The 27,482-nt window shown below is 46.7% G+C and overlaps 1 long non-coding RNA gene across 1 annotated transcript in view; it reads left to right on the top strand.

Moving 5' to 3' along the window:
• The first annotated feature begins 766 nt into the window (after positions 1 to 766).
• Positions 767 to 27,482, top strand: part of LOC138260427 (uncharacterized) — a 123,057-nt gene continuing 96,341 nt past the window's right edge. Inside the window, exons 1-3 of the long non-coding RNA XR_011198854.1 lie at positions 767 to 957; positions 22,077 to 22,150; positions 24,795 to 24,836. This is a non-coding gene — a long non-coding RNA (uncharacterized lncRNA). The remainder of the gene's footprint in view (positions 958 to 22,076; positions 22,151 to 24,794; positions 24,837 to 27,482) is intronic.

Below are 27,482 nucleotides of genomic sequence, written 5' to 3'. Positions count from 1 at the left end.
CCTGCTATGCCCAAGGATTTCCTCCATTATACCAGGGCTGCCATTGTTCTACTGGTGCCCCATGCCAAAATACACCTTCAGCGTGTCAGTACAGATGATTTGTCAGGGGTATCCCATGTGCAAGTATTGCCTCCAGTAATCCAGTGCCAACACTTTGCCAAGGGTCATTCTATGATCCAAGAAGCATGCCAGGCCGAACAGCAGACTTTCCAGCTTAACAATACATTCTCACCCATGATCATTCACATTCACTCACACTCCGTTTCACTCACTCATTAGCACTCACCTGCCCTAGTTCATTTTCACTCAGTTTCTCACACTCACTGCTACTCTACCTTATTCATTCTCTCTCGCTCACTCTTACTGTGAATCACTTCTACTTACTCACTTTCACTTTCACTCATACACACAACACACACACATGATTCCAGATATGAACATACATACTCACACATACACTGGCCGTTTTACACACACTCTATCTCACACATACACACACACACAGCATACATTTAAAGCCCTTTAATGTTTCTTACCTACAATGTCAGGGCCTGTTCCAGACCCTGTTCCACTTTTCAGGATGTTAATAGTGAATGATGTCCACGGCTTGCGTGCTCTGCCCTTAAGGACAACAAACAGAACGATGCCAATTGCAGTTTGTATCTCCTCCAGTTGCAAGGAGCACGAGACAGAAGGTGGGGAGAAACTGTTGCCTGTTTAGTCAACATTGACTCATCCTCCTGCCAAGAACCAAACTGGTAGAGCTGCCTCAGGACCTGTCATCAGATCTGCTGAGTGGAGAGTCATAGGCTCCTTCCAGCATAAATGTGGGAGCTCTGGGCGTAGAAAGACACCTTGAGATCGGACCTTTTGTAGATTAAATCTCAATACTCAGCCGTCTCTTAGCCATGAAGATCGCTCTCTCCTTCCTGTTGGTGGCAGTCCTGTGCTCCCTTGGTAAGTGTAATTCTTATGCTCAGAGAATGGGGGTCAGAAGACATGGGTCTAAATGTGCCTCTCTTTAAATAAATAACCTCCTGGACTCTGTGATGTCTGTGAAAGTGTCGGTCATAGAGAGCCCCCAAGCAGAATAAAACATGTAGCGCGGGCTGTGGGCAGTCCTCACACCACTAAAAGGGATGAACAACTGTAGAGGTCCAACTCCCTCTTGGAATTGGATCATTGCTGTAGGTGCACTGAGTATTTCAGAAGCAACCTAATAAAACATCATGCTCTTGGGATGGAATAATCATTTGAAATGATAGATTCTGTAAAACAATGGATTAAACATACCTTTGAGTGTTGACCCTATGACTATGCACATCACACTCGTTACATATGGTTTAATCCCTACACGGCTAAGCTTTCCCCATACGTGCTGTCTTTTTTGGGCTATTTGATGTAGTTTGTGTTGAGGCCCCATAACGTTGTTATTCCAAATGTGTGTCCTTTTTTCCAACATCCTGGGGATTCTAAAGTTCTCCAGGGTTTGTGGATTCCCTTGTAGAGGACCGAGAACGTACCTAATTACAGCTAATCTTTGAGTTTTTCAGGAAAAACTGGCAAAAACATCTGTTTCTTTTCCCTGCAAATGGCATCAATGAAGGGTTTGTGGCGCTTAAATCACCACTTACCCACCCTTCGGCAACAGACAGAGTAGAATCAGAAAACAAACATTTTCTACACAGTTTTGGCATTTTACTGGGACATACCCCATTTTCCTATTTTTTATGCTTTCAGCCTCCTTCTAGTTAGTGACAGAAATGGGTGTGAAACCAATGGTGGATCCCAGAAAGCTATATATTTCTGAAAAGTAGACAAAGTTCCAAATCTAGCAAGAGGTGTCTAGATCCTTCAAGGTTTTCTTATAAAAAATTACAAATTGAAATAAAATAATATTGAAATTGAGATTAAAAAACAGCCACTTCTGTCTATGTTTTCATCTCTAACTTTCTTAACTATGGCAGATTTTCAAAAGCAATACACAGTTACGTCCGTGGACTCTTCTGGTTGTGGGTATATATAGGGCTTGTAGGTTCACCAAGAACTAAAGGTACCCAGAGCCAATAACTGAGCTGCACCTTGCAATGGGTTTTAATTGTGTACTGGGAATACAGCAATCCAATTAGTAAAATATAAAGGTTGAAAATAGGTATCGAGGAAACCTATGTATTTCCGAAATGGGCATGAGATATGGAGTTTAAAGCAGTGGTTATTTGCACATCTCTGAATTTGTGAGCACCCTACTAGCGTGGGAAGTAGAGGGCATTTCTCAAAGTGACCGGTTCCTTACACACCGTCTTACATTTGGAAGGCACAAATGTAGAGAAAGAGAATTGGTAATACTTATTCTGCTATTCCGTGTACCCCCAAGTCTCCTGATAACAATTGTACCTCACTTGTTTAGGTAAGCCTTCTGCCTGCGACAGGAAACGTCCCAAAATGCAATGTGGACCCATCACATTTTTCCACTGAAAGCTGAACCTTTTTTTGTAAAGTGCCTTGCTGTGGATTTTGGGATCTAGCTGAGCTGGCACCTAGGGAAACCTAGCAAACATGTCGTTTGTTTAAAACTAGACACCCATGGGTGACTTGTGTGGCTTTCGCCACATTTCTTTAAATAGAATTCCTTGCAAACCTCAACATTTGCCTAAAAAACATATTTTCCTCACATTTCAGTGAAGGAAAGTTCTGGAATCTGAGGGGAACAAAAATTTTCTTTCATCCAGCATTCCCTCAAGCCTCCCAATACAATTGGTACCTCACTTGTGTGGTTAGGCCTAGTGTTTCCAACAGGTAATGGCCCAAAACAGAATGTGGACACATCACATTTTTCCACTGAAAACTGACCTATTTTTTTGCAATGTGCGTAGCTGTGGATTTTGGGTTCTCACTTAACCGACACCTAAGGAGACCTAGCAAACATGTACATTTTTGAAGTCCACAGACCTAGAGAAATACAGGATGGGGTGACTTGTGTCGCTCTCAACGCATTTTCTTACCCAAAATCCCTTGCAAATCTCAAAATGTACCTAAGAACACATTTTTCTCACATTTGTGTGATGCAAAGTTCTGAAATCTGAGGGGAACCATAAACTACCTCCCACCCAGCGTTTCCTCAAGTCACCTGATAAAAATGGTACCTCACTTGTGTGGAAAGGCATGGTGCCCATGACAGGAAATGGCCCATAATGCAACGTAACACACATCAAATTTTTCCACTGAAAACTGACTTCTATTTTGCAATGTACCTAGCTGTGGATTTTGTACTCTAGCTCAGAGAGCACCTACGGACACCTACAAAACCTGTCCATTTTTTAAAAGTAGACAGGTAGTGGAATTCAGGAATGGGGTAACATGTGTGGCTCTCAGCACAGGTTCTTACCCAGACTCCCTTGAAAACCTCAATTTGTGTCTAAAAACACATTTACTTCACATTTCTGTGAGGGACAATTCAGGAATTTGAGGGGACCCACACATTTCATACCACTCAGCATTCCCCTGATAAAAATGATACCTCACATGTGTGGTTGGGCAAACTGCCTTCAACAGGGAAAGGCCAAAAACATGTAAAAATTGAGGAAGAACCAAGGAGAGTACAAAGGGGCAAGCTTTTTATACATTTTTAGGGTGACTGCTGTGGGCACCCACACAAAGGAGGTATCAGTTTTATCTGGGAATGTTGGGTAGTAGGAAATGTGTCGCTTATTTCTGTTTGTGGAAGAATATGGCCCAGAAATTCAAGAACAATTTATGATTCTAGTCACCTTTTGAGGCTTGCAGAGCATTGTAAGAAAACCTATTTGGGACCACTAAAGTCACGCAATCCTGTACTCCCCTGGTGTCTAGTTTTTTAACATATCAAGACTTGGTAGTTTTTGCCTAGACAAGAAGTGAGCACACTACCAAGTCTCTTACTTCTGTGATGTCCCAAACACTCACTAGTTGGTGGCATGCTTCATCATTAGGGTCCATCTGAGACACGTAGTATGTCGGGTGTGATTCGATGCCTGATTACAGCAGAGCAGATGTTTTCCATGACTGGAATTCCCAATTGAGAGGAGAAGTTACAAGGGCCAACAACCCAGTGACATCTTGTAGCACAATTGTGAGAAAGTAGCCTCTTTCTAGCCTTGTTACCCCCACTTTTGGCCTGTTTGTGAGTGTATGTCAGGGTGTTTTCACTGTCTCACTGGGATTCTGCTAGCCAGGGCCCAGTGCTTGTGAGAAAGTAGCCTCTTTCTAGCCTTGTTACCCCCACTTTTGGCCTGTTTGTGAGTGTATGTCAGGGTATTTTCACAGTCTCACTGGGATCCTGCTAACCAGGGCCCAGTGCTCATAGTGAAAACCCTATGTTTTCAGTATGTTTGTTATGTGTCACTGGGACCTTGCTAGTCAGGACCCCAGTGCTCATAAGTTTGTGGCCTATATGTATGTGTTCCCTGTGTGGTGCCTAACTGTCTCACTGAGGCTCTGCTAACCAGAACCTCAGTGGTTATGCTCTCTCATTTCTTTGAAATTGTCACTAACAGGCTAGTGACCAATTTTACCAATTTACATTGGCTTACTGGAACACCCTTATAATTCCATAGTATATGGTACTGAGGTACCCAGGGTATTGGGGTTCCAGGAGTTCCCTATGGGCTGTAGCATTTCTTTTGCCACCCACAGGGAGCTCTGACAATTCTTACACAGGTCTGCCACTGCAGCCTGAGTGAAATAATGCACACATTATTTCACAGCCATTTTTCACTGCACTTAAGTAACTTATAAGTCACCTATATGTCTAACCTTTACCTGGTAAAGGTTAGGTGCAAAGTTACTTAGTGTGTGGGCACCCTGGCACTAGCCAAGGTGCCCCCACATTGTTCAGGGCAAATTCCCCGGACTTTGTGAGTGCGGGGACACCATTACACGCGTGCACTACACATAGGTCAATACCTATGAGTAGCTTCACAATGGTAACTCCGAATATGGCCATGTAACATATCTAAGATCATGGAATTGCCCCCTCTATGCCATCCTGGAATTGTTGTCACAATCCCATGATCCCAGTGGTCTGTAGCACAGACCATGGTACTGCCAAACTGCCTTTCCTGGGGTTTCACTACAGCTGCTGCTGCTGCCAACCCCTCAGACAGGTTTCTGCCCCCCTGGGGTCAAGCCAGGCTTGTCCCAGGATGGCAGAACAAAGGACTTCCTCTGAGAGAGGGTGTTACATCCTCTCCCTTTGGAAAATGGTGTGAAGGCAGGGGAGGAGTAGCCTCCCCCAGCCTCTGGAAATGCTTTCATGGGCACATTTGGTGCCCATTTCTGCATAAGCCAGTCTACACCGGTTCAGGGACCCCTTAGCCCTGCTCTGGCGTGAAACTGGACAAAGGAAAGGGGAGTGACCACTCCCCTGACCTGCACCTCCCCTGGGAGGTGTCCAGAGCTCCTCCAATGTACTCAAGACCTCTGCCATCTTGGAAACAGAGGTGCTGCTGGCACACTGGACTGCTCTGAGTGGCCAGTGCCACCAGGTGACATCAGAGACTCCTTCTGATAGGCTCCTTCAGGTGTTGCTAGCCTATCCTCTCTCCTAAGTAGCCAAACCCTCTTTTCTGGCTATTTAGGGTCTCTGTCTCTGGGGAAACTTTAGATAACGAATGCAAGAGCTCATCAGAGTTCCTCTGCATCTCTCTCTTCACCTTCTGCCAAGGAATCGACTGCTGACCGCGCTGGAAGCCTGCAAAACTGCAACAAAGTAGCGAAGACGACTACTGCAACTCTGTAACGCTGATCCTGCCTCCTTCTCGACTGTTTTCCTGGTGGTGCATTCTGTGGGGGTAGTCTGCCTTCTCTCTGCACTAGAAGCTCAGAAGAAATCTCCTGTGGGTCGACGGAATCTTCCCCCTGCAACCGCAGGCACCAAAGAACTGCATCACTGGTACCCTGGGTCTCCTCTCAGTATGACGAGCGAGATCCCTTGAATCCAGAAACTCTTTCCAAGTGACTCAAACAGTCCAGTGACTCTTCAGTCCAAGTTTGGTGGAGGTAAGTCCTTGCCTCCCCACGCCAGACTGCATTGCTGGGAACCGTGACTTTTGCAGCTACTCCGGCCTCTGTGCACTTCTGGCGTAAATCCTTTGTGCACAGCCAAGTCTGGGTCCACGGTACTCTAACATGCATTGCACGACCTCCTAAGTTGTCCTCCGGCGACGTAGGACTCCTCTGTGCGACTTCGGGTGAGCACCATTTCACGCATCCTTGTAGTGCCTGTTTCTGGCACTTCTGCGGGTGCTGCCTGCTTCTGAGGGGGCTCCTTGTCCTGCTGGACGCACCCTCTGTTCCCTGACGCAATTGGCGACATCCTGGTCCCTCCTGGGCCACAGCAGCATCCAAAAACCCTAACCGCAAGATTTGCAGCTAGCAAGGCTTGTTGGCAGTCTTTCTTCAGGAAAACACTTCTGCACAACTCTCCGCGGCGTGGGGGATTCATCCTCTAAAGGAGAAGTCTCTAGCCCTTGTTGTTCCTGCAGAATCCTCAGCTTCTACTGTCCAGTAACAGCTTATTTGCACCCACAGCTGGCATTTCCTGGGCATCTGCCCATCTCCGACTTGCTTGTGACTTTTGGACTTAGTCCCCTTGTTCCACAGGTACCCTCAACTAGAAATCCATTGTTGTTGCATTGCTGGTTTGTGTCTTTCCTGCAGAATTCCCCTATCAAGACTTCTATGTCCTTTGGGGAACTTTAGTGAACTTTGCACTCACTTTTCAGGGTCTTGGGGTGTGCTATTTTTCTAACCCTCACTGTTTTCTTACAGTCCCAACGACCCTCTACAAGGTCACATAGGTTTGGGGTCCATTCGTGGTTTGCATTCCACTTTTGGAGTATATGGTTTGTGTTGCCCCTATCCATATGTGTCCCCATTGAATCCTATTGTAACTATACATTGTTTGCACTGTTTTCTAATACTATACTGCATATTTTTGGTATTGTGTACATATATCTTGTGTATATTTGCTATCCTCATACTGAGGGTACTCACTGAGATACTTTTGGCATATTGTCATAAAAATAAAGTACCTTTATTTTTAGTATATCTGTGTATTGTGTTTTCTTATGATATTGTGCATATGACACTAGTGGTACTGTAGGAACTTCACTCGTCTCCTAGTTAAGCCTAAGCTGCTCTGCTAAGCTACCATTATCTATCAGCCTAAGCTGCTAGACACCCTATACACTAATAAGGGATACCTGGGCCTGGTGCAAGGTGTAAGTACCCCTTGGTACTCACTACAAGCCAGTCCAGCCTCCTACATTGGTTGTGCAGCGGTGGGATAAGTACTTTGTAACTACTTACCACTTTTGTCATTGTACTTTTCATAAGAGAAAAATATACAAAACAAGTTCAGTGTATGTACACCTAACCAAAACGTTTTGCATTTCCTCTTTTCACTCTTGTCTAAGTGCTGAAAAGTACCTCTAAACTTTCTAAAAAGTTCTTAAAAGTTTTAAAAGTTTTTTTTCTGTCTTTCTGAAAACCTTTTTCTGTCACTTAAACACTGTCTAAAATGTCTGGCACAGGCCAAACAGTTGATCTGTCCAACCTTGCTTATGATCACCTTAGCTGGAAAGGAGCAAGGAGTCTCTGCATAGAGAGAGGTTTAAGTGTAGGGAAGAATCCCCCCAGAGAACTGTTGGTTAACATGCTTATAGAACAGGATAAGGCCAGAGGTGCCCCATCTGTTGAAAAAGTAGCTAATGGTTCACAATCTGATCCAGGGACTCCCCTAGAAAAAGATTCAGGAAAGAAACTTCCTAGCCTGCCCATTACTACACAGCCTAGCATAGTTGGTACTGATGTAGAGTCACACCATACTGATAGTGTTGTCTCACATCATAGCAAGAGTATTCCTTCTCACCATAGTAGAAGTGATGTTTCTGTTAACCAAGCTGTTAGGATGCCTTCTGTAAGGGATGGGTCTCCTTCTGTTCATTCTCACCATACTTCTGTTTCAAGACATGTCCCTCCCACCCACCCTGATGACAGATTGTTAGAAAGGGAGCTCAATAGATTGAGAGTGGAACAAACCAGACTGAAGCTCAAGAAGCAACAGCTGGATTTGGATAGACAGTCTTTAGAAGTAGAGAAAGAAAGACAGAAATTGGGTTTAGAAACCCATGGTGGCAGCAGCAGTATTCCTCATAGTCATCCTGCAAAAGAGCATGATTCCAGGAATCTGCATAAGATAGTTCCCCCTTATAAGGAGGGGGATGACATTAACAAGTGGTTTGCTGCACTTGAGAGGGCCTGTGTTGTACAGGATGTCCCTTAAAGGCAGTGGGCTGCTATCCTATGGCTATCATTTAGTGGAAAGGGTAGGGATAGGCTCCTTACTGTGATAGAAAGTGATGCCAATAATTTTACAGTTCTTAGGAATGCACTCCTGGATGGTTATGGCTTAACCACTGAACAGTACAGGATGAAGTTCAGATAGACCAAAAAGGAGTTTTCACAGGACTGGGTAGACTTTGTTGACCATTCAGTGAAGGCCTTGGAGGGGTGGTTACATGGCAGTAAAGTGACTGACTATGATAGCCTATATAACATAATCCTGAGAGAGCATATACTTAATAATTGTGTGTCTGATTTGTTGCACCAGTATCTAGTGGACTCAGATCTGACCTCTCCCCAAGAATTGGGAAAGAAGGCAGACAAATGGGTCAGAACAAGAGTGAACAGAAAAGTTCATATAGGTGGTGACAAGGATGGCAAGAAGAAAGATGGTGAAACATCTCAAGATAAGCATGGGGATAAGGGTAAAACCAAAGATCCCTCTTCAAATCTTAAACACTCTTCAGAGGGTGGGGATAAAACAAATTATTCCTCTTCTTCTCAACCTACACAATTTAAAAAGCCTTGGTGCTTTGTGTGTAAAAACAGAGGCCATAGGCCAGGGGATAAGTCCTGTCCAGGTAAACCCCCTGAGCCTACCACCACTAATACATCAAGCTCTAGTGCTCCTAGCAGTAGTGGTACTAGTGGTGGGACTGCTGGCAACAGTCAAGTTAAGGGTGTAGTTGTGTTCACTTATGGGTCCATAATAGAAACTAGGGTAGTTAGTCCCAGGACAGTTTCTGTCACACCTAGTGGCATTGGCCTTGCCACACTGGCTGCTTGTCCCCTTACAATGAAAAGTACAGGCAGACAGTTTCAATAAATGGTGTTGAGGCCTTGGCCTACAGGGACACAGGTGCCAGTATCACTTTGGTGACTGAAAACCTAGTGCATCCTGAACAACACATCATTGGACAGCAGTATAAGATTATTGATGTCCATAACTCCACTAAGTTTCTTCCCTTAGCTATAATTCAGTTTAGTTGGGGTGGAGTTACTGGCCCTAAGCAGGTGGTGGTATCACCTAGCATACCTTTAGACTGTCTCTTAGGTAATGACCTAGAGGCCTCAGGTTGGGCTGATGTAGAGTTTTATGCCCATGCATCCATGCTGGGCATCCCTGAGGAATTGTTCCCTCTCATTTCTACTGACATAAAAAAGCAAAGGAGAGAATGCCTGAAAACTCAGGATCCCTCTCCATCAACAGGTAAAAAGGGTATCACAGTATCCCCTAACCACCCTACCATTCAGGATACCATTCCTGTGGTGGGAGATACCTCTCCTGGGGTGGCACTTGTTCCAAGTGAATCATCAGCTGGCAAAGCTGGACTCCCTGTGGTAGACGTGCCTCTCTGTGGGATAACTAACATTGGTGAGAAAAAGAGCACCATTTTAGTTAACATGGATCATCCCTCCAACCCTCCCAGAGAAACTTTAGTGCAGAAACCCTGCACTGCCTCACAACACTTAGGACAGCATCCCTGCCCTAGTGTGGAGCTCATAGGACAGCATCCCTGCCCTGCTCCAACTCCAGAGAAACAGCATCCCTGTTCTCTCTTCCAGCCATATGGACAAAGTTTTTGCCCAGCTTTGGCTTTTCTGAGACAGCATCCCTGTCTGGCATTTCTATCACTACAAATAGGTTCAGTGGACAATTCCCACTGCTCTAAACTAAAACTTACTGATAGAAACTATGAAAATACATCTTCACATTGTTGCTTAGCTAAAAAACTTCAAACAGGGTGGTTTACATCCCCAAAGGGAAGTAACCATATAGTGGATGATAAAGGGAGTAACCAGTCTATTGCAGAGCTACTCTCTACTTATCACCACTTAGACAATAAAGTCTCAACTGGCCAAGGTTAGCCTTATTGTCCTTCGTTTGGGGGGGGGGGGGGTTGTGTGAGAAAGTAGCCTCTTTCTAGCCTTGTTACCCCCACTTTTGGCCTGTTTGTGAGTGTATGTCAGGGTGTTTTCACTGTCTCACTGGGATCCTGCTAGCCAGGGCCCAGTGCTCATAGTGAAAACCCTATGTTTTCAGTATGTTTGTTATGTGTCACTAGGACCCTGCTAATCAGGACCCCAGTGCTCATAAGTTTCTGGCCTATATGTATGTGTTCCCGGTGTGGTGCCTAACTGTCTCACTGAGGCTCTGCTAACCAGAACCTCAGTGGTTATGCTCTCTGTAGGAGGCTGGACTGGCTTGTAGTGAGTACCAAGGGGTACTTACACCTTGCACCAGGCCCAGTTATCCCTTCTTAGTGTATAGGGTGTCTAGCAGCTTAGGCTGATAGGTAATGGTAGCTTAGCAGAGCAGCTTAGGCTGAACTAGGAGACGAGTGAAGCTCCTACAGTACCACTAGTGTCATATGCAGAATATCATAAGAAAACACAATACACAGATATACTAAAAATAAAGGTACTTTATTTTTATGACAATATGCCAAAGTATCTCAGTGAGTACCCTCAGTATGAGGATAGCAAATATACACAAGATATATGTACACAATACCAAAAATATGCAGTATAGTATTAGAAAACAGTGCAAACAATGTATAGTTACAATAGGATGCAATGGGGACACATAGGGATAGGGGCAACACAAACCATATACTCCAAAAGTGGAATGCGAACCACGAATGGACCCCAAACCTATGTGACCTTGTAGAGGGTCGCTGGGACTATTAGAAAATAGTAAGGGTTAGAAATATAGCCCACCCCAAGACCCTGAAAACTGATTGCAAAGTGCACTAAAGTTCCCCAAAGGACAAAAAAGTCGTGATAGGGGAATTCTGCAGGAAAGACACAAACCAGCAATGCAACAACAATGGATTTCCAGTTGAGGGTACCTGTGGAACAAGGGGACCAAGTCCAAAAGTCACAAGCAAGCCGGAGATGGGCAGATGCCCAGGAAATGCCAGCTGGGGGGTGCAAAGAAGCTGCTATTTGACAGTAGAAGCTGAGGATTCTGCAGGAACGACAAGGGCTAGAGACTTCTCCTTTGGAGGATGGATCCCCCACACCGCGGAGAGTTGTGCAGAAGTGTTTTCCTGCCAAAAGACCGCCAACAAGCCTTGCTAGCTGCAAATCGTGCAGTTAAGGTTTTTGGATGCTGCTGTGGTCCAGGAGGGATCAGGATGTCGCCAATTGCGTCTGAAGACAGAGGGGGCGTTGACCAAAATAAGGAGCCCTCTCAAAAGCAGACAGCATCTGCAAAAGTGCCAGAACAGGCACTACGAAGAGGAGTGAAATGGTGCTCACCCGAAGTTGCACAAAGGAGTCCCACGTTGCCGGAGGACAACTTAGAAAGTCGTGTAATGCAGGTTAGAGTGCCGTCGACCCAGGCTTGGCTGTGCACAAAGGATTTCCGCTGGAAGTGCACAGAGGCCGGAGTAGCTGCAAAAGTCGTTGTTCCCAGCAATGCAGTCTGGCGTGGGGAGGCAAGGACTTACCTCCACCAAACTTGGACTGAAGAGTCACTGAACTGTGGGAGTCACTTCGACAGAGTTGCTGGATTCAAGGGACTTCGCTCGTTGTGCTGAGAGGAGACCCAGGGGACCGGTGATGCAGTTCCTTGGTGCCTGCGGTTGCAGGGGGAAGATTCCGTCGACCCACAGGAGATTTCTTTGGAGCTTCTAGTGCAGAGAGGAGGCAGACTACCCCCACAGCATGCACCACCAGGAAAACAGTTGAGAAGGCGGCAGGATCAGTGTTACAGAGTTGCAGTAGTCGTCTTTGCTACTTTGTTGCAGCTTTGCAGGCTTCCAGCGCGGTCAGCAGTCGATTCCTTGGCAGAAGGTGAAGAGAGAGATGCAGAGGAACTCTGATGAGCTCTTGCATTCGTTATCTAAGGAAATCCCCAAAGCAGAGACCCTAAATAGCCAGAAAAGAGGGTTTGGCTACTTAGGAGAGAAGATAGGCTAGCAACACCTGAAGGAGCCTATCAGAAGGAGTCTCTGACGTCACCTGCTGACCCTGGCCACTCAGAGCAGTCCAGTGTGCCAGCAGCACCTCTGTTTCCAAGATGGCAGAGGTCTGGAGCACACTGGAGGAGCTCTGGGCACCTCCCAGGGAGGTGCAGGTCAGGGGAGTGGTCACTCCCCTTTCCTTTGTCCAGTTTCGCGCCAGAGCAGGGCTGAGGGGTCCCTGAACTGGTGTAGACTGGCTTATGCAGAAATGGGCACCATCTGTGCCCATGAAAGCATTTCCAGAGGCTGGGGGAGGCTACTCCTCCACTGCCTTCACACCATTTTCCAAAGGGAGAGGGTATAACACCCTCTCTCTGAGGAAGTCCTTTGTTCTGCCTTCCTGGGCCAAGCCTGGCTGGACCCCAGGAGGGCAGAAACCTGTCTGAGGGGTTGGCAGCAGCAGCAGCTGCAGTGAAACCCCGGGAAAGGCAGTTTGGCAGTACCCAGGTCTGAGCTACAGACCTGTGGGATCATGGGATTGTGCCAACTATGCCAGGATGGCATAGAGGGGGCAATTCCATGATCATAGACATGTTACATGGCCATATTCGGAGTTACCATTGTGAAGCTACACATAGGTAGTGACCTATATGCAGTGCACGCATGTAATGGTGTCCCCGCACTCACAAAGTCCGGGAAATTGGCCCTGAACAATGTGGGGGCACCTTGGCTAGTGCCAGGGTGCCCACACACTAAGTAACTTAGCACCCAACCTTTACCAGGTAAAGGTTAGACATATAGGTGACTTATAAGTTACTTAAGTGCAGTGTAAAATGGCTGTGAAATAACGTGGACGTTATTTCACTCAGGCTGCAGTGGCAGGCCTGTGTAAGAATTGTCAGAGCTCCCTATGGGTGGCAAAAGAAATGCTGCAGCCCATAGGGATCTCCTGCAACCCCAATACCCTGGGTACCTCAGTACCATATACTAGGGAATTATAAGGGTGTTCCAGTAAGCCAATGTAAATTGGTAAAATTGGTCACTAGCCTGTTAGTGACAATTTGAAAGAAATGATAGAGCATAACCACTGAGGTTCTGGTTAGCAGAGCCTCAGTGAGACAGTTAGTCATAATACAGGTAACACATACAGGCACACTTATGAGCACTGGGGCCCTGGCTAGCAGGGTCCCAGTGACACATATAACTAAAACAACATATATACAGTGAAAATGGGTTAACATGCAAGGCAAGATGGTACTTTCCTACACAACCCCCCCCCCCCCAAATGAAGGACAAGAAGACTATCCATGACCTGATGAGTCTTCATTGTCTAAGTGGAAATATCTGGCGAGTCCATCTGCATTGGAGTGGCTACTCCCAGGTCTATGTTCCACTGTATAATCCATTCCCTGTAGGGATATGGACCACCTCAACAATTTAGGATTTTCACCTTTCATTTGTTTTAGCCAAAGTAGAGGTTTGTGGTCTGTCTGAACAATGAAGTGAGTGCCAAACAGGTATGGCCTCAACTTCTTCAGTGCCCAGACCACAGCAAAGGCCTCCCTCTCTATGGCAGACCAACGCTTTTCTCTAGGGGTCAACCTCCTACTAATAAAAGCAACAGGTTGATCCTGGCCCTCAGAATTAAGTTGTGATAGGACTGCCCCTACTCCTAATTCAGATGCATCAGTTTGGACATAGAATGTTTTAGAGTAACAACGGCTTTTCAGGACAGGTGCAGAGCACATGGCCTGCTTCAGCTCCTCAAAAGCTTTCTGACAGTTTGCTGTCCATAATACCTTTTTAGGCATTTTCTTGGATGTGAGGTCATTAAGAGGGGCTGCAATGGAGCCATAGTTCTTAATGAACCTCCTGTAATACCCAGTGAGGCCTAGGAAGGCTCTCACCTGAGTCTGAGTAGTAGTGGGAACCCAATCCATAATAGTTTGGATTTTCCCCTGAAGTGGTGCAATCTGTTCCCCACCAACAAGGTGTCCCAGATAAACCACCTTCCCCTGCCCTATCTGGCACTTTGAAGCCTTGATAGTGAGGCCTGCCTTTTGCAGGGCCTCCAAAACTTTCCATAGGTGGACCAGGTGATCATCCCAGCTGGAGCTAAAGACAGCTATATCGTCCAGATATGCTGCACTAAAAGCTTCCAGCCCTTGCAGGACTGTATTCACCAACCTATGAAAAGTGGCAGGTGCATTTTTCAATCCAAAAGGCGTTACTGTGAATTGGTAATGGCCTCCAATGGTTGAAAATGTAGTTTTTGCTTTTGCATCTTCTGATAATTTGATCTGCCAATACCCTGCAGTCAAGTCAAAAGTGCTTAGATACTTGGCAGATGCCAGTGTATCTATGAGCTCATCTGCCCTGGGTATAGGGTGAGCATCAGTTTTGGTTACCTGGTTGAGACCTCTGTAGTCAACACAAAACCGCATTTCCTTCTTTCCATCCTTGGAATGAGGTTTTGGTACAAGTACCACAGGAGAGGCCCATGGACTTTCAGAGTGCTCAACCACTCCCAGTTCTAACATTTTCTGCACCTCTTGCTTTATGCAGTCTCTGACATGGTTAGGCTGCCTATAGATCTTACTTTTGACAGGCAAGCTGTCTCCAGTATCTATAGTGTGCTCACACCAAGAAGTGGTACCTGGCACAGTAGAGAAGAGTTCAGAAAACTGACCTAGGAGATTTATGCAGTGGTCTTTCTGCTCAGCAGTAAGACAATCTGCTAGAACTGCCCCTTCCACTAGAGCATCTTGTTCTGTGGAAGAGAAGAGATCAGGGAGAGGGTCACTCTCTTCTTCCTGTCCCTCATCAGTTGCCATGAGCAGGGTGAGGGATCCCTGAACCGGTGTAGACTGGCTTATGCAGAGATGGGCACCATCTGTGCCCATCAAAGCATTTCCAGAGGCTGGGGGAGGCTACTCCTCCCCAGCCCTGACACCTTTTTCCAAAGGGAGAGGGTGTAACACCCTCTCTCTGAGTAAGTCCTTTGTTCTGCCTTCCTGGGCCAAGCCTGGCTGGACCCCAGGAGCGCAGAAACCTGTCTGAGGGGTTGGCAGCAGCAGCAGCTGCAGTGAAACCCCTGAAAAGGCAGTTTGGCAGTACATGGGTCTGTGCTACAGACCTGTGGGATCATGGGATTGTGCCAACAATGCTAGGATGGCACAGAGGGGGCAATTCCATGATCTTAGACATGTTACATGGCCATATTCGGAGGTACCATTGTGAAGCTACATATAGGTATTGACCTATATGTAGTGCACGCGTGTAATGGTGTCTCCGGACTCACAAAGTCCGGGGAATTGGCCCTGAACAATGTGGGGGCACCGTGGCTATTGCCAAGGTGCCCACACACTAAGTAACTTTGCACCTAAGCTTTACCAGGTAAAGGTTAGACATATGCTGTGAAATAATGTGTGCATTATTTCACTCAGGCTGCAGTGGCAGGCCTGTGTAAGAATTGTCAGAGCTCCCTATGGTTGGCAAAAGAAATGCTGCAGCCCATAGGGATCTCCTGGAACCCCAATACCCTGGGTACCTCAGTACCATATACTAGGGGATTATAAGGGTGTTCCAGTATGCCAATGTAAATTGGTGAAATTGGTCACTAGCCTGTTAGTGGCAATTTGTACAGAGAGAGCATAACCACTGAGGTTCTGGTTAGCAGAGCCTCAGTGAGACAGTTAGGCACCACACAGGGAACACATACATATAGGCCACAAACTTATGAGCACTGGGGTCCTGACTAGCAGGGTCCCAGTGACACATAACAAACATACTGAAAAAACATAGGGTTTTCACTATGAGCACTGGGCCCTGGCTAGCAGGATCCCAGTGAGACAGTGAAAACACCCTGACATACACTCACAAACATGCCAAAAGCAGACCTGTCCCACACTAGAGGGTCTAAGGCAGCAAGCTGTCAAGCAAATGGGGATGTCAGTGACTCTCACAGAGTTTACTGGGAGTACAACCTCTTGTACACTGAAGCAAGGGATCCAAAACCTGGAGCTTCCAGGAGATTGATGATTCCTCAGGAGTACAGAAAGTTCCTCCTAACTCTAGCCCACGACATTCCCCTAGCTGGACATTTGGGGCAAATGAAAACTTGGGACAGGCTCGTTCCCTTGTTTCATTGGCCTAGAATGTCAGAGGACACAAAGGAATTTTGTAAGTCCTGTGAAACCTGTCAAGCCAGTGGCAAGACAGGTGGAACCCCAAAGGCACCCCTTATTCCACTGCCTGTGGTTGGGGTGCCCTTTGAAAGGGTATGGGTTGACATAGTTGGCCCCCTTGACCCTCCTACTGCTTCAGGCAATAGGTTTATCTTGGTGGTAGTGGACCATGCCACCAGATATCCTGAGGCAATTCCTCTAAGGACCACTACAGCACCTGCAGTGGCAAAGGCCCTCCTGGGAATATTTTCAAGGGTGGGCTTCCCAAAAGAGGTGGTATCAGACAGGGGAAGCAATTTCATGTCTGCTTACTTAAAGGCCATGTGGAAGGAGTGTGGTGTTACATACAAGTTCACTACACCCTATCATCCACAAACAAATGGACTGGTGGAGAGATTTAACAAAACTCTCAAAGGCATGATTATGGGACTCCCTGAAAAACTCCGCAGGAGATCGGATATCCTTTTACCATGCCTCCTTTTTGCTTACAGGGAGGTACCCCAGAACGGAGTGGGCTTCATCCCCTTTGAACTCCTCTTTGGACACCGAGTAAGAGGTCCTCTAACACTTGTTAAGGAGGGTTGGGAACAATCTTTAAAAGCTCCAAAGCAAGACATAGTGGACTATGTACTTGGCCTCAGATCAAGGAAGGCTGAGTACATGAAAAAGGCCAGTAAAAACCTTCAGGCCAGCCAAGAGCTCCAAAAGCAATGGAATGACCAGAAGGCTGTTTTGGTTCAGTACCAACCAGGGCAGAAAGTGTGGGTCTTGGAGCCTGTGGCCCCAAGAGCACTCCACGATAAATGGAGTGGACCCCACACAATTGTTGAGAAAAAGGGTGAAGTCACCTTCTTAGTTGACTTAGGCACTGCCAGGAGTCCCCTTAGGGTGCTCCATATCAATCGCCTGAAACCCTACTATGACAGGGCTGATCTCACCCTGCTCATGGCAACTGATGAGGGACAGGAAGAAGAGAGTGACCCTTTCCCTGATCTCTTCTCTTCCACAGAACAAGATGCTCTAGTGGAAGGTGTAGTTTTGGCTGATTGTCTTACTGCTGAGCAGAAAGACCATTGCATAAATCTCCTGGGTCAGTTTTCTGAACTCTTCTCTACTGTGCCAGGTACCACTTCTTGGAGTGAGCACACTATAGATACTGGAGACAGCATGCCTGTCAAAAGTAAAATCTATAGGCAGCCTGACCATGTCAGAGACTGCATAAAGCAAGAGGTGCAGAAAATGTTAGAACTGGGAGTGGTTGAGCACTCTGAAAGTCCATGGGCCTCTCCTGTGGTACTTGTACCAAAACCTCATTCCAAGGATGGAAAGAAGGAAATGCGGTTTTGTTTTGACTACAGAGGTCTCAACCAGGTAACCAAAACTGATGCTCACCCTATACCCAGGGCACATGAGCTCATAGATACACTGGCATCTGCCAAGTATCTAAGCACTTTTGACTTGACTGCAGGGTATTGGCAGATCAAATTATCAGAAGATGCAAAAGCAAAAACTGCATTTTCAACCATTGGAGGCCATTACCAATTCACAGTAATGCCTTGTGGATTGAAAAATGCACCTGACACTTTTCAGAGGTTGGTGAACACAGTCCTGCAAGGGCTGGAAGCTTTTAGTGCAGCATATCTGGACGATATAGCTGTCTTTAGCTCCAGCTGGGATGATCACTTGGTCCACCTATGGAAAGTTTTGGAGGCCCTGCAAAAGGCAGGCCTCACTATCAAGGCTTCAAAGTGCCAGATAGGGCAGGGTAAGGTGGTTTATCTGGGACACCTTGTTGGTGGGGAACAGATTGCACCACTTCAGGGGATAATCCAAACTATTATGGATTGGGTTCCCCCTACTACTCAGACTCAGGTGAGAGCCTTCCTAGGCCTCACTGGATATTACAGGAGGTTCATTAAGAACTATGGCTCCATTGCAGCCCCTCTTAATGACCTCACATCCAAGAAAATGCCTAAAAAGGTATTATGGACAGCAAACTGTCAGAAAGCTTTTGATGAGCTGAAGCAGGCCATGTGCTCTGCACCTGTCCTGAAAAGCCCTTGTTACTCTAAAAAATTCTATGTCCAAACTGATGCATCTGAATTAGGAATAGGGGCAGTCCTATCACAACTTAATTCTGAGGGCCAGGATCAACCTGTTGCTTTTATTAGTAGGAGGTTGACCCCTAGAAAAAAGCGTTGGTCTGCCATAGAGAGGGAGGCCTTTGCTGTGGTCTGGGCACTGAAGAAGTTGAGGCCATACCTGTTTGGCACTCACTTCATTGTTCAGACAGACCACAAACCTCTACTTTGGCTAAAACAAATGAAAGGTGAAAATCCTAAATTGTTAAAGTGGTCCATATCCCTACAGGGAATGGATTATACAGTGGAACATAGACCTGGGAGTAGCCACTCCAATGCAGATGGACTCTCCAGATATTTCCACTTAGACAATGAAGACTCATCAGGTCATGGCTAGTCTTATTGTCCTTCGTTTGGGGGGGGGGGGTTGTGTAGGAAAGTACCATCTTGCCTGGCATGTTACCCCTATTTTTCACTCTATATATGTTGTTTTAGTTGTATGTGTCACTGGGACCCTGCCAGCCAGGGCCCCAGTGCTCATAAGTGTGCCTGTATGTGTTACCTGTGTTATGACTAACTGTCTCACTGAGGCTCTGCTAACCAGAACCTCAGTAGTTATGCTCTCTCATTTCTTTCAAATTGTCACTAACAGGCTAGTGACCAATTTTACCAATTTACATTGGCTTACTGGAACACCCTTATAATTCCCTAGTATATGGTACTGAGGTACCCAGGGTATTGGGGTTCCAGGAGATCCCTATGGGCTGCAGCATTTCTTTTGCCACCCATAGGGAGCTCTGACAATTCTTACACAGGCCTGCCACTGCAGCCTGTGTGAAATAACGTCCATGTTATTTCACAGCCATTTTTCACTGCACTTAAGTAACTTATAAGTCACCTATATGTCTAACCTTTACCTGGTAAAGGTTGGGTGCTAAGTTTCTTAGTGTGTGGGCACCCTGGCACTAGCCAAGGTGCTCCCACATTGTTCAGGGCAAATTCTCCGGACTTGTGAGTGCGGGGACACCATTACACGTGTGCACTATACATATGTCACGACATATGTATAGCATCACAATGGTAACTCCGAACATGGCCATGTAACATGTCTAAGATCATGGAATTGTGAGTCTCTAGCACAGAACCGGGTACTGCCAAACTGCCTTTCCCGAGGTTTCACTGCAACTGCTGCTGCTGCCAACCCCTCAGACAGGTTTCTGCCCTCCTGGGGTCCAGCCAGGCTTGGCCCAGGAAGGCAGAACAAAGGACTTCCTCAGAGAGAGGGTGTTACACCCTCTCCCTTTGGAAAAAGGTGTTAGGGCTGGGGAGGAGTAACCTCCCCCAGCCTCTGGAAATGCTTTCATGGGCACAGATGGTGCCCATTTCTGCATAAGCCAGTCTATCTATCTATCTATCTATCTATCTATCTATCTATCTATCTATCTATCTATCTACCTATAGATATATATATATATATATATATGTATATATGGGATGTTAGCTGCATAACACAGGCCTCCGGAGCCCCTGTGGCGTCCAGCCCTCCCTATCAATATTTTGATATCTGTCTATCTATCTATCTATCTATCTATCTATCTATCTATCTATCTATCTATCTATCTATCTATCTATCTATCTATCTATCTATCTATCTATCTATCTATCTATCTATCTATCTATCTATCTATCTCTCAAGCTATCTATCTAGCTATGTATCTATCTGTCTATCTTTGTATCTATCTATCTATCTATCTATAGATATATATATGGATATATATATATATATATATATATATATATATATAAATATATATATATATATATATATATATATATATATATATATATATATATATATATATATATATGTTTTCAATAATGTATATATGGGATGTTAGCTGCATAACACAGGCCTCTGGAGCCCCTGTGGCTTCCAGCCCTTCCTGTCATTATCTTGAAATCTGTCTGTCTGTCTGTCTATCTATCTATCTATCTATCTATCTATCTATCTATCTATCTATCTATCTATCTATCTATCTATCTATCTATCTATCTATCTATCTATCTATCTATCTATCTATCTATCTGTATTTCTATCTATCTATCTATCTATCTATCTATCTATCTATCTATCTATCTATCTATCTATCTATCTATCTATCTATCTATCTATCTATCTGTTTGTCGGTATTTCTATCTATCGATCTATCTGTCTTTCTATCTATCTATCTATCTATCTATCTATCTATCTATCTATCTATCTATCTATCTATCTATCTATCTATCTATGCATCTTTCTATCTATCGATCTGTCTCTCTATCTATCTATCTATCTAGCAATATATATATATATATATTTGTTTAATAATGTATATATGGGATGTTAGCTGCATAACACAGGGCTCTGGAGCCCCTGTGGCTTCCAGCCCTCCCTCTCATTATCTTGATATCTGTTTGCTCAGGATAAACTCTGGAAATTGTCTCCATGTGGTGTTTCTTCTGAGCTATCTGGCCGAGGGAGATCATTAGCACCTTTCACCTTTGGCATTGAGAGAAAAGCTTAGAAACAATAGTCATTCTAGTGAATGAAGTCCACAGAAGGTGCATCTGTCCCTTTCAATCACAACTTTGCGGAGCCTTACTTGGTTATTGGGGCTCCTGGGTTATGGGGCTCCTTACTAGCAGATGTCCTGGAACTACAGCTGCGCAGAACTGCTTGGCCTTCCTGGGTTATGGGGCTCCTTACTAGCAGATCTCCTGGAACTACAGCTGCGCGGAGCTGCTTGGCCTTCCTGGGTTATGGGGCTCCTTACTAGCAGATCTCCTGGAACAACAGCTGCTTGGAGCTGCCTGGACTTCCTGGGTTATGGGGCTCCTTGGTTATGGGGCTCCTTACTAGCAGATCTCCTGGAACTACAGCTGGTTGGAGCTGCTTGGCCTTCCTGGGTTATGGGGGCTCCTTGGTCATGGGGGCTCCTGGGTTATGGGGGCTCCTTACTAGCAGATCTCCAGGAACTACAACTGCGCGGAGCTGCTTGAAGCCTTACCTGGTTATGGGGGATCCTTGGTTATGGGGCTCTTTGGTTATGGGGCTCCTTACTAGCAAGTCTCCGGGAACTACAGCTGCGCGGAGCTGCTTGGCCTTCCTGGGTTATGGGGCTCCGTACTAGCAGATCTGCTGTGAACTACAGCTGCTTGGAGCTGCTTGGCCTTCCTGGGTTATGGGGCTCCTTGGTTATGGGGCTCCTTGGTTATGGGGTTCCTTACTAGCAGATCTCCGGAAGGTCATTGGGGTCTCGGCTCTCTGGAGAGTCAGGGAATGGACCTTTGCTTCTTCTGTGTCTTGCTTTTGACGTCATCACTGGTATTCTGCTGTTTCAATGCTGTTCCTTTATTTTCCAACAATACTGCATCTAAGTCAGCTCACATGGAATCACCTCCGTGTCGATGCTTCTTGTAGAACACGTCACTGTCTGTAAATGCACTGATTGTGTCTTTTTCATCCCTGTGCCCAGGTCTTGTGTTGGCAGCTCCTGAAGGATTGGGTTTGCGTCAAGCCGATGACCTCGCCTCTGCTCTGTTGGAAGAGGTATGCATTTTAAGTTCCAATTTGCCTTTAAAGATGTTCTTCTGCTGTTGAAGTGATGATCTCCATCCATGGTGAATGCACACGTGCTGAGCCGCTGCCCACCTGCGGGGCTCCTGGGGATGTCTGGGGGTGTGTGCGAGTGAGTCTTGGGGCTCCTGGGGATGTCTGGGGGTGTGTGCGGGTGAGTCTTGGGGGTCCTGGGGATGTCTGGGGGTGTTTGCGGGTGAGTCTTGGGGCTCCTGGGGATGTTTGGGGGTGTGTGTGGGTGAGTCTTGGGGCTCCTGGGGATGTCTGGGGGAGTGTGCGGGTGAATCTTGGGGCTCCTGGGGATGTTTGGGGGTGTGTGTGGGTGAGTCTTGGGGCTCCTGGGGATGTCTGAGGGTGTGTGCGGGTGAGTTTTGGGGCTCCTGGGGATGTGTGGGGGTGTGTGAGGGGTACATCTTGGGGCTCCTGGGGATGTCTGGGGATGTGTGCAGGGTGAGTATTGCACAAATGGCCTCAGCACAAGAGTCCTGCAGCAGGAGGCTCTGGAGCTACTGGTAGCTCGCCCCTACTTGAAGGAACTTTGAGATAGTATATACAGAGCCAACTTCCGACAGAGGGTGAGGGTGATTGTGTCCAAGAGAAAGAGAGGACCTTGCAACTAGAACTGATAAGGTATTGCCAGAGAGGTTAGAGGACATGGCAATAACATCTACTCATACATGTTAAAAGGAACCAGGACATTGGTGATGGGTGAGAAAAGGTACCGAGCAGCTTCTTTGGTTGTGTGATCCTTAACGCATTCCCGAGAGAACTCTTCCATCTGCATGATGGATACATGCTGGTCTAGCTTGTTGTAGACTGATCTGCTGTTGTTTTCACTACGCCACCTTCCAGGGAAGCTTGAAACATAGAGAACATTCAAAAGGCAGTTATTATGATCAACTTAAATGGTGCTGACAGATGGTAGAATGACAGGCTCACATGGAATATGGCTTGTGACCTTTCTCAAACATACTTAGGGGCATATTTATACTTTTTGCCACAAAACTGCGCTAATGCAGTTTTGCGGCAAAAAGTTTAGCTCCGGCTTGCGTCACTCTACAATGCCAGCAGGGCGGCAAATTTATAGAATGGTGCAAGCGGGCTCTAAGCTTGGGCTAGTGTCTAAAAAAAACAACGCTAGCCGGGTGGGGATAACGGTATGGGGTGAGGGAGTTGTGCACCCAAAAATGATGTTAGGCTGGTTGCGGCAAAATAAATGCCGCCAGCCAGCCTTGCATCATTTCTAGGCACACAACCATACTAAAACATGACTCCTGTCTTAGAAAAGACATGAGTCATGCCCACCACCCCAATGGCGAGCACAGGGGACCCTTGTTAGGGCCCCCAATGCTTACCTATTCTTACCCTACTTACCTGGGATGGGGTCCCCATTCTATGGCATCCCTCTGGTGTGGGTGAGGGTGTTGCTGGAGTTTCAGGTTGGCACCTGTGGGTTCTTTTAATGGTGTTTGACCATGGAAATGGGTCCACATGTCCCCTAGCGGCTGGTCTGACCCAGGCATTAAATAATGGTGCTAAGTAAGCTTAACCCCATTATCTGGGGCCGCATCCCAGCCATGTGTCATCTTTGCACAGGGGGACAAATATGGGGCTATGGGGATAGCCCCTTTTTTTGGATTGGAACGCCTACCTTGCATCTCATTGACGCAAGGTAGGTTCACACATCCAAAAAATGGTGCAAACTCCTATATTTTGACGCTAGATGTGTCTAGTGTCAACCTATAAATATGGAGTTAAGTTTGTGACGCATTTGCTTCAAAACAAATGACGCACAAATGGTGCAAACAAAGTATAAATATGCCCCACAGTGCTCACCAGGACGAGAGTAGGGGAGCAGCCACTCTGCTATGTTCAGCACTTTAAGATCCATCACAATCTAGGTCATCATGGCAGAGAAGTAGATTTCATGGACGTCACCTAAGAGGAGACTTAAGGCAGCGATGGAAGTGGCTCAACTTTCAGAACAACTTCTAAGTACAAATGCTGGAATAGCTGACTCTGTGGTCTGCTTAGAGCTCTGTAACTCCTGCGATGGCACCGTTCATCTGCAGTGAAATGAGGCCTCAGTTCCAGTTTAGGAATTAGAGTCCCAAGGTTGTTGAGCACGAGATTGCCAGGTCACAGAAAGGAGAAAGTGGAAGAGAGAAGCAGCTGAACCGAGTAAAAGCCTCTGACCTCCTTCACGGGGGGGGTGGACACACCTGACTGGCCCCTCACATGGATGTGTGGCCTCTGACCTCCTTCATGGGGGGGGGGTGGACACACCTGACTGGCCCCTCACATGGCTGTGCTGTTCATGCTGTGAGTGGGACCGAAGTGAAGAAGGACGGGGTCAGAGGGCGCAGTTACAAGTGCTACCGGGTAGTGGCAGAAGGGCATGAGGATTCCTACTGCAATGCAAGTGGGAATTACCAATCAAAACAAGCAGACGGTCTGCCACCTCGTTGTGCCCTCTGTCATTGGCACAGAATCTGGTGAGTGAAAGGCAAAGCTGTGCAAGTGCCAGTGATGTGTCACACTTCAGTGATTGAACAGAAGAACTGTTGTTACAGTGTTTGGAAAGCTCTTCTCAGTGCTTTGTTTCATTCTTTTAAAGCTGGAGGGTACCTTGCTGCAGTTCGTGGCTGTTCAAGAACAAGTAAGACTGTTTTTATTTACTTCTATTTACTTACAACCAGAAGCCTCATTGGAGACGCTGCTTCAGATCGTAGTGATGACTTGAAATGTAGTGGTCTGTGGGCGAGAAATAAACATCATGGATGGGGCGTCCAGATCTGAGGGCACTTTATGAATCAAATCTGTTTATTAGTTTTCAATTTTCGAACATCGCATATGCAATACATCACAATATTGCCAGAAGGCACATTATTAGCTTACTGAATGCGAAACAATTGAAAAATAAGGTTAGTAATTTAATGCAACTAAGTTTCCCCACTTCTGGCTAGCAATTCAACGATCAAACACTTCCAGGCTCTAATACCATATAGATCTAGTTCTATATACACATCTCCTTACTGGTACAGTCCCCTTCATTCAATTCAAATTCAGAACCCTCAAATAAGTTGGGCATGTCAGCTCTGAGAACTCCCCGGACAGAATGCACAAAAATGGTTGCCAAAGTTGTTTAAAGTCCCCACTTCGCTGCTGAGAAGTCAGGCTGAGCTTTTCCATGGCGAGGATGAACCAAAGTTTATGCAGCCACGAGACTGTTGTTGGGATCCGCTCTGTCCCCCAGACAGATAGCAACAGCTGTACTGCTGCATTCAAGGCTAAAACCATCTGCCGACCCTTCAATGATGTCAGGGGAAAGGTGAGAGAATTGGGAAGGCCCAGTAAGACATAGGCAGGAAATCTAGGGATCTGAGTGTCAAAAGCCTTGTCCACCGTGTCTAATATGTCCTTCCAATACCGGTGTAGTTTGGGACAATGCCATACCAAATGCACAAGTGAACCTCCACCCCGACAACCCCTCCAGCAGAGACTAGACTTGTTATGATCCCAAGCATGGATCCTATTTGGAGTGTAATACCAGGAGGAGGCTACTTTATAGGCTGTCTCTGTACCTGCTGAGTGGTAAGCTGTGTGGTGCGCTCTATAAAAGACCCTCTCCCACTCGTCTTCCGATAGCTCTCTCCCAAGTTCCTTCTCCCATCTCAATTGCCCCTTAGTCTTGGTCGAGCGGACCTCCCCCGTAGAAGGACATAAAGCTCAGAAACCACGTGCTTATCATCCTTTTTCGTTAGAATCCATTTTTCAAACGGTGTTAACGGTCTATCTATTAATATCCTATTGGCTGGAAGCAGGGCCCAGTGTCTTATTTGATAGTACATCATCCTGTCCGCTTCGGTTAGGCCATATAGCTCCCTCATCCCGTCAAAAGGGATTAACCCCTGCTCATCAAATAAATATCCCACCCTTTTGCAACCCCCTTCATACCACCGATGCAGTGCTTCAGACTGTAGGCCCGGGCCAAAATCGGGGTTCACGCCCAGTGGGGACATTGGAGACGGGAAGATCTTCAAACCCACCCCGTCTGCCACCCGATCCCACACTCTCATGGAAACCCCCGTGACCGGAGAGATATACAATCCCTGTGCCCTGTGGCGGCGCTTCAGCCAGGGTTCCTTCCATATGTGAGAGCACGCCACTGCTTAGTCCATAAAACACCAATGCTTCTCGGAAGATGGTCGGCTCCATTCCAAGAGGAAACGCAGCTGGGCTGCTTGGAGGTATCGAAGGAGACAGGGGACCGCCAGTCCCCCCTCTCTCTTGGGGCAATACAGGATCTGCTGCGATAACCGCGCCGTCTTGCCTTCCCATATAAATCTTAGAACCGCTGTTTGGAGGGTCGCTATCGTCCGCGGCGGAGGCTCCAACGGGAGCGCCTGAAACAGATATAGTATACGTGGTAGGATGGTCATCTTCACTGCCGCGACCCTACCCAACCAGGACAGTTTAAGTTTCCCCCAAACCTCTAAGTCGTGATGCACCTCCCGAGTCAGTTTCGCATAGTTCAACGTCACTGTGTGGGCGACCGTGCAACCCAGCTCGATCCCCAAATATGGAAGCCCCGAGGAGGACCATGTGAAGTGGAACCGAGCCTTCAAGTCCCGTTCATGTTCCGCACTAATAAACTTGCCCATGGCCTGCGATTTAAGCAAATTCATTTGAAACCCCGAGACCCGCCCAAATTCCTCTAAGACACCCATTATCGCCGGTAGTGAGGTTGTAGGCTCCGCCAGAGTAAGGATGACCTCGTCCGCGTATAGTGATATGAGATGTTCATCTCCCCCAAACTTCACGCCCTTAATCGGAGGGTTATCCCGGAGCCTCTGCGCCATAGGCTCCATGTAGAGCGCAAAAAGGAGGGGAGAAAGCGGACACCCCTGTCTGGTCCCTGTTTGGATGGCAAACGGCAAGGAGAGTGTCCCGTTAACCCGAACCGCCGCCCTGGGCGCTTGATAAATGCAGCAAATCCATGCCATAAAGCCCGATCCCAGTCCGAAGCACTCAAGCACCTTGAACAGATATGGCCAGTAAACCCTATCGAACGCCTTTTCAGCGTTGATAGATTGGAAGAGCGCCGCCTTACGAGAGCGTTCGGTTTTATCCAAAAGATGAAGCAATCGCTTGGTTTTATCGCTACACTGCCTATGCGGTATAAATCCCTCCTGGTCGGGATCCACAAGCCCCGGCATATAGTAGTTGAGACGATGCGCCAAAATGCCAGTGAATAATTTGGCGTCAATATTTAGAAGGGAGATCAGCCTATATGAGGCACGTT

Source organism: Pleurodeles waltl, chromosome 2_1, assembly GCF_031143425.1.
Source record: "Pleurodeles waltl isolate 20211129_DDA chromosome 2_1, aPleWal1.hap1.20221129, whole genome shotgun sequence".
Lineage (NCBI taxonomy): Eukaryota > Metazoa > Chordata > Amphibia > Caudata > Salamandridae > Pleurodeles > Pleurodeles waltl.
The sequence above is the reverse complement of the archived record's forward strand: the minus strand, read 5'-3'. Positions and strand labels throughout refer to the sequence as shown.